Raw genomic sequence first — 14694 nt, 5'->3', positions numbered from 1 at the left:
TCTCAGCGACGTGTGCGTGCCCATCCCAGCAGGGGAAAGAGGGAAGCCCCAGCTGTCCCAGCAGAACACACCATAAAAGATGATTGATGTCACCCCAGAGTCATAGACGGTCTTCAGAAACTCCAAAACAATTGAATCTAGCCTTCTAGGTGTCCATCAGGTGTGATGTCAGAGCCACCAGCCTGCAGCTGTTGTTCATTTACATCTGCCTAATTGATCATTTATCCTCAGCACACTTTTCAGTTCCCTTGCCTGAAACTGGACAATATGTAAAGTCTAAATTCAAACAAAGGTTGGGGAAACCTGCACTGAGCTGAGACAGAAGAAGTCTGAAGTCGAACTCGGATGAGTGACAGAGCGTTCCTGCTACTGAAAACTCTACGTCCAGATGAACAAAATGAACTTTTCGGGACAGGTCCCCAGATGTTTTCTCTTCTCAGAATCCTCTTCACAGATCGTATCTCTTTTATCTGACATACAGTCATGTGGAAAAGAGTGTTTTCATGGGAATCTATAGAGTACTCTGAAAAACTAAGCACTGTACATGAGTGAGTAGCTTGCAGAGCCACCAGCAGCAGTAGTGTCACTAAATTGTTTCTATATGACTCTTAGTCTGTCACACGGTTGTGCAGGACTTTTGGCTGACGTTTCTTTACATCGTTTCGTCAGTTCATTGAGGTTTGTGGTATTTGTTTATGTAAAGCTCTCTTAAGTTCCCAGCACTGTTTTTCAGGTTGAGTTGTGGACTGTGACCTGGTCATTGCAACACCTTGATTCTGTTGTAGCTCTGCTAATTTGCTTGGGATCTTTGTCCTGCTGCATTACCAAAACTCAGTTTTGACTGTAGACTACTTGGTATACAAGGGACTTCATGGAAAACTCAATGACTGCAAGGGCCCAGGTTCTGTAGCTGCAAGACAAGCTCAAATCATCACCCCTTCACCACCATGCTAACAGCTGGTATGCGGTGTTTGTGCTGTTATGCTTTGCAAATTTGCTACTAAACTTGCAGCCATGCTGTCATGCTGTTTTTAGAGAGCAGAGACTTTCTCCTTGCAACCCTTCCAAACAAGCCACACTTATTCAAACTTTTTCTAATTGTCATGGCCTCTAACATTTAACTTGCTTACTGAGGCCTCTAGAGTCTGAGATGTAGCTTCTGGATTTTTGAGCTTTTTCTGACCACTGCACAGTTTGACCCTGGGGTGAATTTTCTGGGTCATCAGTTCCTGGGAACATTATGACATTGTGTTAACAAACACCTGAATACTCCAGACCAGAAAACTGCCAAAATGTTTGCTTTTATAGAGCTGCTCACATATGCTGATGAGCAATTATTCAAATGCAGTGGATTAGCAGCATCTGGCTGTTAATCACCTTCTAATTTGCATTGAAGCAATAAAGGTGCTTTCTGAATAATATGAGCTGTCTGGTGTGGTATTCATATTTAAAGTGAATAATCAGAATCAGATTATATGTATATATGTGTATATGTATATGTGTGTATATGTATATGTGTGTATATATATATATATATATGTGTATATATATATATATATATATATAGATATAGATATATATATATATATAGATATAGATATAGATAGATAGATAGATAGAATGAATTTTGTCATTTGTTATTTTACTGTAGAACATGTGCCAGCTGGTATAACTGTATTAGATGGAGGAGTTGTGCAGGGAGATGGCCACGGGCAGGAATGATTTCCTGTGTTGTTCAATGGTGCATTTTGGTAATCTCAGTCTCTCATTGAATGTGCTTCTTTTCTTGGACGACATCTGCCTCTCAGACACCCTGAAGGAGTCCATCTCCACTCATTACTGGCCTTGCGAATCAGTTTGAGTCTGTTGGCACCTGTGACCGTCAACCTGTTGCCCCAGCATGCAACAGCATAGAGGATGGCACTGGCCACAACAGATTTGGAAAAAATCCTGAGCATTGTCCTCAGAAAATAGAGACGATTCTGGCCCTTCCTGTAGAGTGCAGCTGTGTTCTTAACCCAGTCCAGTTTATTATGCATGTATACTCCAAGTCCAGTTAAAAGCAGGAGCAACTTAAACATAGTTTTGAAATATACAATTTATATTTTTCAATTCATATTAAAATTGACTGATTAAAAACGTTTTCATAGAGATTAAAAAACATTCCTGCTTAGATTTAGTCACAATGAAATGATGACTGTAAAGTTTTAAAAGTAAAATTTATAAAGGTAAACTCAAAAGTAGTCAAACATGGCAATTTATAACCTTGACTTCAGAGTTTTACATGACACAAAGTGTTACATTATAACATGTAGTTAGTGTGATAACATCTAGAGTTATTGCATTCATAGAAGTTTCTTCTGCTCTCAGAACAGATTCAGTTGTTCACAGTTTCGGGTCACGGTGCATTACCAGGCTGCAAACACTCACAAGGTGTTGAGTTGTGGTCACGAAAAGAACAAAGTGTTTAAAGACAAGTCTCTGATGCAGTGTCATCAGACTGTTGACAAACCCTCAGTCTAACCACACTGTGACAGCAGGCCTTTGCTGAAAGTCACGTTTTGCATTGCTTCTCATGAAGTGTTTTCTGCTCTTTATTTCACTTGACTTGAATATATTTACTTGAACAAACCTCTGATGTGTAAATCAGATCCAACTGAATGTCATCAGAACATATAATAATTTTTTTTCTTTTGGTAATAAGTCAAGAATGAGGATTTTGAGTATCGTTGAATATAAAAGTTTTCCATCTCAGGGGGTCAGTTTCTATGTTGGATTGTAAACTCACTTTAGTGCGGTAGTCCTCCTCCTTCATTATTCATCCATGATCACTGATGAGAAGTTAATAGGCATTAGCCATGTCAATTTAAGACATTGTACAACCTCATATTAAAAGATTTTAATGTGTATACTTTTTAATTTTTCACCATGAGATCGAAGCCCATAATAAGTCATATGAAAATGAAAAGGTGAAGCATTACCTTCACCTTGAGCGATGCGAGAAAACTGTTTGCTCTGTTTTTTAAATATGGGCTTTAGGTGGACACTGTGCCTTCTCCATGGTTGACAAGTTACTCAGTACTGTGCCGAGAAATTCCTCTTTCTGTAGAATACTACAGAGTGCTTTTTTTGATTCATAGAATCAATACGTTCTGTATTTCATGCAAAATTTGTTCTCATATATATATATATATAAATATTTTTTTGCAGACAGCTTGTTGATGCTGCCTCATTTTAAAGTATGATCTGTTTTATTGGAGTCCAGCAGAGGGCAGTGTTTCACTGTCAATATGTGAATGTCTGAAGCTTCAATTGTGTCTTCAGATTGGATTAGGTTGTAATTTATGTTGTCTGTGCGATACTAAAATTATAACGTCGTGGTGGGCCTGATCTCTGACAACAACGAGGCGGCCTACCTGAAGGAGATTAGGAATCTGGAGAACTGGTGCCAGAGGAACAGCCTCCTTCAGTAAGACAAAGGAGCTGATAGTGGACTTCAGCACTAAGCAGGAGAGGAACTACCAGACCCCTGTCATCAACGAGTGCCCAGTGGAGAGAGTGGACAGCTTCAAATACCTCGGAGTTCACATCACGCAGGACCTGTCATGGTCCTGTCACATCAACACCGTGGTGAAAAAGGCCCGTCAGCGTCTCTACCACCTCAGACGCTTGAGAGACTTCCAACTGCCCTCCAAGGTGCTCAGGAACTTTTACTCGTGCACCATAGAGAGCATCCTGACGGGAAACATCTTAACCTGGTTCGGGAACAGCACCATGCAGGACAGACGAGCTCTACAGAGGGTTGTGCGTTCAGCTGAGCGCACCATCCGCTCCGAGCTCCCTGACCTGCACTCAATCTACACCAGGCGGTGCTGGACCAAGGACAGGAAGATGGTGAAGGACCTCAGCCATCCCAACAACAGACTGTTCTCTCTGTTGAGGTCAGGAAAGCGATTCCGCTCCCTGAAGACCAACACAGAGAGACTGAGGAGGAGCTTCTTCCCGCAGGCGATACGGTCTCTCAATCACACCACCACACAGTACTGACCCACACATATAGTTCTTACACACACACTGGACTTTCTGGACATTGTTTTCACTTCATCACTTTAAGCATATTTGCTCTGCACAAGACATAATGTGGATTGCACAACACTGGTCACTATATTCTTCATTTCCAGTTAATACTTGTACAGCTGCTGTTATTGTGTATATAATATTTATATTTCTCATACATTCTTATATAGTTCTATACTGTGTATTGTGTATTTTGTTGTACAGTTATTTCATTTTTAACTTTAATTTTTATATTTTATTTTATTTTATTCCTTCCTAGTTAAATTTACCCTTTTTAATTTTCATATTTATTTCCTATCTTATTCATAGCCTTTTCTTTTTTCTTTAGGTCACGAGCAGTTGTGTAAGCATTTCACTGCATATCGTACTGTGTATGACTGTGTATGACTGTGTATGCGACATATAAAATTTGAATTTGAATTTAATGGGATGTTGAAGCTCTTCTAAATCCTCACCAGGTTTTGCTCAAATGCTACTGATATAAACTCACAATATATCGGCAGTAAATAATAGAGAGGAGAAAGGAGGAAACAAAAGTCAATTACAAAGTTAATGGGGCTGCTTGGAGCCATATCAACAGTTTAAATGATAAAGTTACAGATATCAGGGGGAGAAAATAAAACAACAGCTGTGGCTCATCAATAAGGCTCTGCAAAATAGAAAACAGGAGGGAGACTGATATTTACTCACAGTAAATATCAGTCTCCCTCCTGTTTTGAAACCTAAAGTTAGGAAATAATAATGATGCTCTCTGACATCCACAAAATGTCAGACACACGACACAGAGCTAAACCTCTGCTGGAAAATACACACCAGAAAATTTAGTTAATTTTTTAACTGTACACAAGCACTGGGACTGAAAACAACATCTTTGGTTTCATTCTATAATGGAAACAAGAGAGAAAAGTGTGAAACTGTTCATGCCTGTCTGAGAAAAGTGTATAAAGTGTGTAGTGACGGGTTTTACAGCCTTAAAAAATCTAAAATAATTGTAAAAAATAAAGCTGGCTACTTCGCAGATTTCACCTCTCGCTGGTTATTTTTAGAACGTAACACCTGCAATAAACGAGGGGACTCTATATAAAAATACTGAGAAATTTCAGTCCTTTCTCTCTTTAGCTCTGAGGCGCGATGGAAAAATATCGACAAGTTGATGAACATCATCTACATATATATTCGGTAAATGCCCAAGACATCTTGAGAATTGTAAATCACCGCTTGATTCGTCCATTTGGTTGACTGTTTTTGGGAAATCCGACCTTAAACAAGACGCGAATATCACACCGGAAACGAAGCGCCCCACAGGAGTTTCCCCACCGGAAGTAGCATATGCTAAGGTGCGCATAGTCTATTGTAACTGACTGTAAAATGTCAGCACAATGAAAATAAACTCCACCTAAACTTGGTTTATATCTGACCCAGATAGACTGCAGGTCATAAGTTCTTACCTGAAGTTCAGTTCACCTGACACTCGGATCGGCGGCCGCCTCGGGTCTGTCCTCCTGCCTCCCCTTTCCCTTGTTCCCTCATCCACCTGCTGGCCTCCACCACTTGCTAATGTTACTGAATCTGTGGAAGCTCCGCCATAGCCACCACCAAACAATTGAGTTATTTTTACACATCTGCCAGCATCTGTCCAATCCACCACCTTTCATTGTTCAAAAAAACATCGGCCCATAAAAACGAAAAATCACCATCGGCCCACCGAGTGCAGCTATGGCTGCTTAATAGTAATTTATTTTTGTACAGGGCCAGCAAAACAACAGTTTTCGAGGGCATTGCCATATTGGAATGCCGACTTCTCTGACGAGGCTAACCAGATCGCCGTTTACTCCAGCGACACATCGTTGTCAGGTCCGTGTTTTGATTTCCGAGGTAAGTCGAACGCAACACGCAAAGTAACGAATAAAGACCCTATCCAAATCCCAGTAACGATTAAGGCGTTCCTGATTTTGGCATAATAATGAGTTACCGTGCTCGTTACCTCAATAATAACGTAGTTACTGTAGCGCGTTACTTAATAACGCGTTAGTCCCTACACTGCTAATAACAAAGAACTGTAATGACAGGCATAATAGAGATGAAGAATGGACTTAAACATAGAAATAAACTCAAACTCAAAACGCTGGGTCAAAAGACTCAGGATCGTGACATGAACAGAATCAAAGTTTTCATTACACAGATGATTGAGCAGCATTTGATTAAATGAACAATAACTGCTCTTATTTGAATAAAGGAAAAAATGAGTACAACATCATATCTGAACAGAGAGATGTAACATGCACCAAATTCAAATTCACTGAGCCAGCAGCAAAACAGCTTGTAACATGTTGTTTTGTGTGATTCAGGTGGACTGAAAGAGTCTAATACAGGTAAACTATTAATAATATCAGAATATGAAAGACTGCCGTCCACTTTGGCTAACTAAATAAGATCCAGAAGAGGCAGAGCATTAACAAGAAGACTGTCAGTGTCTGTGTGTCATAGTTCTGAGTCTTTGTCCCAGTGTTTTGCGTTGGTGGATTTTTCAATGTTGCTTATGCTATTGTTTTATTCTTATAGTAACTGATGTTTCCTAGTTTAGTTTTCTTGCTTGATTGTTTGCCTTGATAGCCAAACTTAACAAAACAAAAAGGTGGGGGGGAGGAGGACTGGGCGGTTGAGCCAAACCAAAAAAATAATAAAACAAAAAGAGGTCAATAGCTTCCCTGTGCCTAAATAAAATAAAATGTAAAACAAAAAGGCCTATCTAGCTACTCGACAAAAAGGTCAGTAAAAAACATGCAAACGTGGCGTCAACCGCATAACCTAGTGCAGGGGTCGGCAACCCTGAGCACGCGAAAGGTTAACTGATGGCACGACCATAGTTGGACTGGCCATCCTGGTATGCTGGTGGTGATTTTTCGTTTTTATGGGGGGATGATTTTTGTTCGTTTTTTTTAATAACAGTATAAACAATGAAAGGTGGTGGATTGGCCAGATGCTGGCCGATGTATAAAAGTAAATCAGTTGTTTAGTGGTGGCTATGGCGGAGCTTCCACAGAGGCCAGCAGGTGGATGATGGAAAGGGGAGGCAGGAGGAGGAGAGGCAGGAGGAGGAGAGACCGAAGGCGGCTGCCGGTCCGAGTATCAGGTGAACTGAACTTCAGGTAAGAAGTTATGACCTGTAGTCTATCTGGGTCAGATATAAACCAAGTTTAGGTGGACTTTATTTTCGTTGTGCTGACTTTTTACTGTCAGTTACAATATCTCGTACTGCGTGCTAGCTAGCATGACGGAGTTTCTATACAGCTGGGTGAGTGCTATGATGTTACTGATAGTGAACTTTAGTTTATTCATAAGGTTAGTTAGTAGAGTTGCCAACCGTCCCGTAAAAAACTGAATCGTCCCGCATTCAGAGAAAATATTACACGTTTCGTATTGAGCTGAAAAGGAAAACAGTTTGTCCCGTACTTCAGCTAGAATGAAAAAAAGACACAAAGCTGGAGTTATTCTGTCTTTACGCTGCAGCTGTCTCTTCTTCTCTCATTCTCTCCCCCTGCCTCTCCTGTTGCTTCTTCAATCATGAAACTGATCAATGATCAGCTGATCGGCTTTTCTCTCGTTTGTTTATCGCCCACTTTGTGCCAGAAAGAGGAAACCAGCGGAGGTCGCACTAATCAACAGCAGCACGTTTAAGCTTGATCAGCTGTTGTTAGAATTTATTTAATATTAATTTCTAGTATCAGCTGATGTTTGCTGGAGCCACAGCTGTAAAGCTGCTGGTCATGATATCGGGTTGGATATGTGGTGAGAGGGAATCTGAATGTAAGTTTTATTTGTACAATGAAGGAAGTTGCCAGGAGAATAATCTCCTCCTTAATGTCAGCAAGACTAAGGAGCCGATCGTGGACTTCACTACAAAGCAGGAATTACAAGCCCCTCATCATTAGTGGCACACCAGTGGAGAGAGTGGACAGTTTCCGATACCTGGGTGTCCACATCAATCAGGACCTGTCATGGTCCTGTCACATCAACACCGTGGTTAAGAAAGCCCACCAGCGTCTCTTCTTCCTCAGAAGACTCAGAGACTTCCATCTGCCACTGAAGGTGCTCAAGAACTTTTACTCCTGCACCATCGAAAGCGTCCTGACGGGAAACATCTGCACCTGGTTTGGGAACAGCACCAAGCAGGACAGACGAGATCTGCAAAGAGTGGTGCGCTCAGCCGAACGCATCATTCGATCAGAGCTTCCTGACCTGCTGACCAAAGCCAGGAAGATTATGATGGGCCTCTCCCATCCCAATAATGGACTCTTCTCACTGTTGAGGTCTGGGAAGCACTTCTCTTGAGGCCAAAACAGAGAGAATGAGGAGGAGCTTCTTCCCTCAGGCTATTCGGGCCCTGAACCAGGTGTAGGACTGGACTCTCACACACATCACATCACCACACGCACTCTGGTTTTTCTTCTTGCACACTTCCTAAATTTTATAATTTCTCTTGACTAATAATCTCTTACGTAAACTGTTATTTGTACATTTTTACTGTTATTTGCACAATTTTACTGTAAATTTTGTAGTAACCTGTAAATTTGTATATCTTACTGTAAACCTACTGTCATTTAATGGTCGGGCACTGCACAGCTACAAGCATTTCACCTCATGTCATACTGTGTATGGTTGTGTGTGTGACAAATAAAATTTGAATTTGAAGTTCACCTAAACCAGGCTTTCTTTGTGTTAGCTGCCTGATAAAACCTAAAACTCTAGTCAGGGATTGCAGGTGTCACAACGGACATTATCAGCTTTCTCTGTCAATCCTATCTTTCTGTTTCACACTCTGTGTGCACTCATATAAAAAAAATCTTTAAAAAAAATAATCACATGACTCTTCTTCCACACAGCATGATCCCAGAGTGCCGCTTGCTCCAATCAGCACTGTTAAAACAATGAGATTAATGCTGCGTTAAAAAATGAGCCTTTAGCACATAGAGAGGATTAAACAGGTTAATTCGAGCTCATTATTTCTAAGGCAGATGCTACACATTAGAGCTCTGAAACTTCAAGTTGGACACATTCAAACACTAAAGCTTACTCTCTCACAGACTAACAAAAGAGACTCTACATCGCACTTAAAACATGCTGTGAATAAAATAATCAGTGAAAATTAGTTTATTTTAAAGCACAACTCATAACCTGCTCCTGATATTTTTAGTTTTTATTCTCTCAGCTGCAGGGTTTAAGGGTTAATTAATTATCAATTAATGACAGTGGGTGTGAATACAGATTATTGAACTGTAAAACAGGAGAAATAATAAGCAAAGACATTCGCCTCGTCAGCCATGCCACAATTTATTGGACAGGAAAAAGCAAACCTTCATGAATTCATCCACTAACTTCTGAATTCTATAACTATAGCCTTGTTTGTTTATGTCTTTTGTTACAAATAAATGCATTTATAAACAAATATGCATAAACACTTAATAAACACATGAACTCAACATGAAATTACATGGGGTAAAGTTCATAATATTCATTTATGCATTTTTATGTTTTTTTATATGTTCTTTTATGTAGCTATGGACGCATTACTGAGTCTTGCAAGAATGCCAACCTTACAAGCAGCGACAGTTTTTTTTATTTAATAAAAGATGATCAATAATTGTGAGAACAAGAGAAGATGTAGCCAATTAGAAACAACTGTCAAAATGTACAACATGCAAGCTAAGAAAGCAAAGTGGAACGATTTTGCCATAATTTTAGTGATCGTTGTATCTTTTCAACATTCATTTCAAAATCAGTTCTCTCATATTTCCTCTTTATTATTTCCATCACTGTTTAAGAAACGTAACAAAGTCTTATAAAGCATCTAAACCAGCATCATGAAGTGATGTTTAAAGATCGCAGCAAGCTTACAGCATCTCTCAAATCAAAAGAGATGCTGTAAGCAGTCCTACAGCCTGAAAGTGTACAGGCTGAAGGAATCCTCCTCTGATTTTATCACATGCAATTACAATACGCTTTCTCATCTGTATCTGTTTGTATTTACAATGTGTATTGGTTGTTTGTCCCAGCAGTTTACAATACAGAACGCGCATGTTCCTGGGGCTTCTATAAAGATTTCTATTCACATTGATACGATTCCTTGGAGCACAAACTGTTCTAACTTGATTAAAGTTACTAATGATGAAGGTATTCTCGCGCTTACATTTACCATTATTATCTCTGATGTTCCTGTTTGCTATCAGAAAATCACATCCCCCTCGTGGGATTGCGCGGATTATATGCTGGTTTTGGAATTTCCGAACACGTCCGTCAGTCATGCAGAGCACAATGACAGAGAGCGCCACCAGCAGGAAAATGGAAGTCTTCATTGTATTTCTATAGCAAAGAAAGTAAACAGAGTGAATATATAAATCAGTATTATTTCATTTAATTTATTAACTTGTTTATTTTTGTTTCCTAAATTTTAATCGTGCTTAACTATTAAAGTAAAAATGCAATAGATATTTAAAACTACAAATTAGATGATACTAATGCTCCAAACAATAACTAGCAAAGATGTCTCACCTTGTCTTCTTTTTTCAGTTAGCCAAAGTGTGATTGGATGCCTTGAACACCCACAGTTGTTGGTTGAATGAGGAAGATCTTCAGTGTAGGAAACTCTCTGAAAAGTCAGATTGTTTGCAGTGAGTTCATATGGCCTGTAAATGGTAAATGGCCTGTATTTATATAGTGCTTTACTAGTCCCTAAGGACCCAGAAGTGCTTTACATATCCAGTCATCCACCCATTCACGCACTGGTGATGGCAGCTACATTGTAGAGGAGACAGAGGCGAGGCTGCTGGACACTGGCGCCACCGGGCCCTCTCACCACCACCAGTAGGCAACAGGTGAAGTGTCTTGCCCAAGGACACAACGACCGAGACTGTCCAAGCCGGGGCTCGAACCGGCAACCTTCCGATTACAAGGCGAACTCCCGACTCTTGAGCCACAATCACCCCAGAGGAAAGGTCAGCACCTGCATATCTGACCAGTTTGAATGAATTTATATCTAAACAGAAATCAGTTAAAGCTTTCACTATGCAAGTAAATATGTAAAATATTCATATTATTAAAGATCACAAAATAAAGATCAAGTCATGTAATGCTGTCCATAACTGGTTGATTACGATGTCTTTGGTATATACGGATATATTGATATCCTTATAACTGTAGTTCTTTTAGATTTTGTATGTCATCTTCAAAAATTTCACAAAAGGTTATTTTTCCACATTGTTTGTCTTTAGATTTTATTTGAAGATTCTCCTGCTTTGAAACTCGAGTGGAAAACTAAAAACAGAAACATGTTTTGGATTAAGAGTTTAGTGCAGCTAAAGCTATAGTATTAGAGTGGATATCAAATATGTCCAAAAGGTTAAAGTGGCATTTAGCAAGTAGGGAAAGTGTAAGTGAAAGTGGTGCAAAGAAGAAGTCACAATAATTTGTTTTGTAATTCAATCCATTCGTTCATTTTATTCTGCTTATCCGTGGCCGGGTCACGGGGGCAGCAGCCCAAGCAGAGAAGGCCAGACCTCCTTCTCCAAAGCTTGTATCTGCATCTCGTTTTTTTCGGTCACTATCCAAAGCTGGTGACCAAAGGTGAGGGTAAGGACGTAGATCGACTGGTGAAGTGAGAGATTCGCGTTTAAGCTCAGCTGTCTCTTCAGCATGGACTGGTAAAGAGTCTGCAGCCGCAGCACCAAACTCACTTTGTGTAGCTGTTTGGGAGATGATCTGGAATTTAATTTTTCCTTCCACAGTTTCAAATTTTTTAACTGAGCTTCACTTTTCACTTCACAATAATAATAACCAAGTAATTTCTTATTTTATCTTACACCGTTTTACGGGGCAATCGTGGCTCAAGAGTTGGGCGTTCGCCTTGTAATTGGAAGGTTCGAGCACCAGCTCCAACAGTCTCGGTCGCTGTGTCCTTGGGCAAGACACTTCACCTGTTGCCTACTGGTGGTGGTCAGAAGGCCCGGTGGCGCCAGTGTCCGGCAGCCTCACCTCTGTCAGTGCGCCCCAGGGCAGCTGTGGCTACAATGTAGCTGCCATCACCTGTGTGTGTGTGTGTGTGTGTGTGTGTGTGTGTGTGTGTGTGTGTGTGTGTGTGTGTGTGTGTGTGTGTGTGTGTGTGTGAATGGGTGGATGACTGGATGTGTAAAGCGCTTTGGGGTCCTTGGGGACTAGTAAAGCGTTATACAAATACAGGCCATTTACCATTTTACCAAAAGGTTGTTAGAGATTCAGATTTGTCACTGTTGACTTTCCGTGCATAAAACCTTATAAACACTGAGCTCTAAATGGTTTGAAACTCTAAATCTCGAGTCTAAAAGGGAGCATGTTTATTTTGAAAGCCTTGCAGATGAAATTTGTGGGCGATTCTTTCAGTGCTGATGTTATAACAGCTACTTTTCACACTTACTGTGTGCGCTGTCCTTACTGCTGTGAAATTATGTGTCACATGTTGTAAAAATTAAGCTAAGATGAATGCAGCTCATATATTTTGACACTGTGATGTTTGTGTGTCCTCAATGCAAAGACTGCAGGTTGTTGGAGAGTTAATAAAAGTGACACTACCTTGATGTTGTTTGGCCTCACTGTTTAATAATCTTAGAATTATTTAATACTTCTTAAAATAATAGCCATGTGAACACACTTGCCAACCTTGAGACCTCAGAATTAGGGAGACATTCAAAAGGGCTGTTGGGGAGGGGTGGTATATATATATATATATATATATAAAACACCCAGCACGCCCCTGTGGGCGGTTTATCCTTCAAGCTCTGGTCCTCTACCAGAGGCCTGGGAGCTTGAGGGTCCTGCGCAGTATCTTAGCTGTTCCCAGGACTGCGCTCTTCTGGACAGAGGTCTCCGATGTTATTCCCGGGATCTGCTGGAGCCACTCGCCTAGCTTGGGAGTCACCGCACCTAGTGCTCCGATTACCACGGGGACCACCGTTACCTTCACCCTCTATATATATATATATATATATATATATATATATATATATATATATATATATATACAAAAAACTTGAATCTTACAATGTTTATTTATCGGATAAAATAAGTTAAATGTCACCGTTATTATTGTCCAGCCGGAAACAGGCCAGGGGTGTCCAAATTCAGAGTCTGCGTCCACCTGAGGACCCGGCCTTCCTGGTCTAAGTGGGCTGGGTCCTCCAAAAGCCGGGCAGACCGGAAATGAGCAACTGTGAAATTGGACGGTCTAGCCTTCAGAATTACATCACGAGCTCTCTCGGTGGAGTGAAACTCAGGTGTCTGCTCCTTGCTATCTAAAATATAACCGGACGCTGGCGTAAATTTTCGACCATCTCACACTTCTGTTTAATCAGTTTTCTGTTTGACGTTTATTCAGCTGTGTGAAAACCCCGGAGGAATCCTCCCGAGGGATTAATAAAGTTTTATTTAATCTCATCTAATCTAATAACTTTAATCTCAGCCAAACCGATTTACTCACGAACAAATAAAACCCAATAACAAAAACATGTTTCAGTTATTTAAGTGACTTATATATCATGTTTAACCTGAGTAGCGAAAGACCGCGGGGGTTTGAAAACGATGTTCCAGGAGTTTGCTGTTCTCCCCGGCTCAGATATTTGAAGTTTACACAGCTATATTGTCGCCTGAAAATATGTTAAAAGTTTATTTTGTGACCCAGAAAGAGTAATAAGAGTAAAATTAAAACTAAGTAGCTGCAGTAGTAGTATCCATTGTTGGAAACTGGAATTGGCTGGGCCAATCTGGGATATGGTTTTTCAATTTTGTTGTCCGGGTGGAAAATCGGGAGAAATTGGGGAGAATGGTGGCTCCGGGAGACTTTTGGTAGGGGCACTGAAATTCGGAATTCTCCCGGAAAAATCGGGAGGGTTGGCATGTATGCATGTGAATCAACATTGCAGTTATTGTTGACAGCAGGCCTAAAATTTTATGATATTGGATCATGAAACTGTCCTCAGATATTAAATGTAAATGATTTGTTGCTGCCACAGGATTAGTCTTTCCTGCTTTGGTTTTGATGGAGCTGATGATCTGTAGGAACAATGATATTCTCCTCAGAGAGGTGCAGCATAAAACAGGACTTTCCTGCATTAAAAGACATCCAGCGTAGTGTTCTTACTCTACCTAAATGGATCTGTTACATTAGTAATATATGGGAGTTGTATTTAAGTCCTTTCCACATGAGGACACTTACCTTATTTTGTGCTTTACTGATGAGTGGTTGGTTAACCTGCAGTGGTTGAAGTATGTGTCGGTCGTCTGGAAGAGAAGGTGAGAAGACGTCTTTAATGAATGTAATGCTCTGAAGGTGTCAGTGATTACTGTGAATTCATAGTAAAACTGGATTTCAATGAAAAGTTTATTTAAATTTGAGCATAAATCCATAAATTTGGTGTGTATAAATATACATAATATAAATAAAAAATTCTTACCAATTGAGGAGTGAAGACTTGATGAGCAGAGATCACGTCTGGTGCAGCTCAGACACGCAGTTCTGTCACAGAAGCAGAAGAACTGACACTTGGCTCTGGAGGCTTCAGTTTTTATACATTTTAAGTAGCTCCAAAAATA

The 14694-nt window shown here is 40.3% G+C and overlaps 1 long non-coding RNA gene across 1 annotated transcript; it reads right to left on the bottom strand.

The window, feature by feature from the left end:
* Positions 1-10312: 10312 nt before the first annotated feature.
* Positions 10313-14455, bottom strand: LOC146548016 (uncharacterized). Its single transcript, XR_014890796.1, has 3 exons — positions 14318-14455; positions 10627-10723; positions 10313-10437 (listed from the first exon to the last, which is right to left on the bottom strand). It is a non-coding gene; the product is annotated as an uncharacterized LOC146548016 (long non-coding RNA).
* Positions 14456-14694: the final 239 nt, after the last annotated feature.

Source organism: Mchenga conophoros, linkage group LG23 (assembly GCF_057382185.1).
Source record: "Mchenga conophoros isolate Kocher_MC1m ecotype Shallow Benthic linkage group LG23, M_conophoros_male_GT1.1, whole genome shotgun sequence".
Lineage (NCBI taxonomy): Eukaryota > Metazoa > Chordata > Actinopteri > Cichliformes > Cichlidae > Mchenga > Mchenga conophoros.
This window is presented reverse-complemented; position numbering and strand designations above follow the sequence as displayed.